The sequence below is a fragment of the Elephantulus edwardii genome, unplaced genomic scaffold, assembly GCF_000299155.1.
Source record: "Elephantulus edwardii isolate Elephantulus edwardi_28Jun2011 unplaced genomic scaffold, EleEdw1.0 scaffold00021, whole genome shotgun sequence".
In the NCBI taxonomy this organism is placed as follows: domain Eukaryota; kingdom Metazoa; phylum Chordata; class Mammalia; order Macroscelidea; family Macroscelididae; genus Elephantulus; species Elephantulus edwardii.
The window spans coordinates 3,368,932-3,370,911 of NW_006399771.1; positions in this window are offsets into that span (position 1 = coordinate 3,368,932).

Genomic DNA, 1,980 nt, shown 5'->3' on the forward strand with positions numbered 1-1,980 from the left:
AGGAGAGGAAGACCCTCGATGAGATGGATCGATTCTGTGAGTGGAGTGGTGGGAATGAGTGTAGTTGAGACAGGAGGTTAGCACAGGATAGAACGGCATTTAGGGCTCTTGTACATAGGGTCGCTATGAGTCGCAAACGACTCGATGGCACATAACAACAACAACATGTTGAGATATAAACCATATTGATGGCTGTAGTTTTTGACCTTCTGCAACAACAGCTTCAAGTTCCTCACACTTTTTGCAAGCAAGATTGTGTCATCTGCATAGGGTGTTAAGAGTTTATCTCCTTAATTTCCAATATGTTTTGGTTTTGGACTAGTGAGAATCAAGTTATTGTTGGTCATAGCTAAGAATCTTGACTATTGTGCAAATTAGTACCAGAAATAGAAATATGTCCCACTGGAAACCTATAGACTGAGAGCTGGTAGATGGTTCTTTGAAGGAATCTTGTGCTATGACCAGAAAAAAAGGCAAAAACAACAGATGCTTCCCACCCCAGATGAGGAACCTGGCCCAGAGAAAAGGGAATTGCTTGGGCTGTGGTTCCATTTCACTCTGAGGAAGTTTAAAGCCCTGTCTGGTCATGAATGGGGGAAGAGAAACGGTTTGTCCCAGGGCCTGAAACCGGTTGGTTAGGCCCTTAACGTGCTGAGCATCAGAAGAGGAGGGGGATGGTAAATGACCAATGGTCATTGATCGGTTCTGTGCAGAGGGTAGGACTAAAGGCCAGATTGAGAAGCAAGTGCTCCACATGTATCCACTCTCGGAATCTTCCAACCCTATCAAATTGTGTTATAATTCAAACTCTGTGAGTGTTTCTTCATCTAGAAACTAGGACTCTTTAAAAGAGTTACGCTACTAACCCTAAAAGTGGTGTGCTGGTCTAGTTGTTTGAATCCACCTGTTACTCTGTGGGAGAGAGATGGGCAATCTCCCACAGCCTCTGAAAACCTACTAGAGAGTCAGCTAGGAGTCAGTTCTGACTCAATAAACAAGAGAGACAGCGTATTAGAGCGTAAGAGAGCTTTGGTGGCATTGTCCGTAGCAGATTGTACCGCTAACCCAACAGCCCTGTGTCTGGTTGTTCAAATCCACCAGCCTATCTACAGGGGGAAGACAAGGACTGTCCTCCTGTTATGTTCACAACCTCGGGAACCTGATGGAGGGTTTCTAATGACCTTTCTCATCATACTGACTTTATGGCAGTGAATGTTTTGAGGGTTGTTGTTGTTGATTGTCTTCGAGTTGAGCACGACTCATAGCGACCCTGTGAACAAAAGGCTTGAAGCCCCTCTACAACTATCAACATTTATCAAAGTTCATAGGGTTTTTAGAGGCATTTTGGGACTGAATAAAATACAAATGCAGCTCATAGAAAGCCCATGAGATATTGAAACTTTTAGACTGTGGAACAAATGGATTTTCTTGCAGGTTAACCCCCTTGTTGTTGGTTGTCGTTTATTTCAAGTTCACAGCAGCCTCGTGTGACAGGTGTTGACTGGCTGTAATCTTTATAGAAGCACAGGGCCTTGGTGGGTCCCAATCACCAGCCTTCAGTTCGCAGCCAAGCACTTAAATAACAGCATTAAAGCCATAATAGAAGTTCCCTCCCGGAGACAAGCAGCACTCCAACTTTACTTTGTGCTGAAATTGATACTAGAACATGCCTTGTGCTCTTCAGCTAGCGGCTAGCTATCTGCACAGAAGGCTGTCTCTCCAGATTCTTCAAGGTCATGATCTAGTGAGCAGGCCACTGGACCAGAGGTGTTTCAGCCCACTGAGGACATCACCAGAATCCTGTCTACTCGCCATACCTCTACACCAGCCCCTGGAGTGAAGCAAGACTCAGAGCTAGAAGGGACCTTCGAAAACCCATGCTTTAAGTCTTAGTTCAGCAAGCAGCTTTGGAATTAAAGCATAAAAAGCTGTGGAATTGCTATATAACAAGGGCTGAGGAGTGGTGGTCTGGTTTGAAGA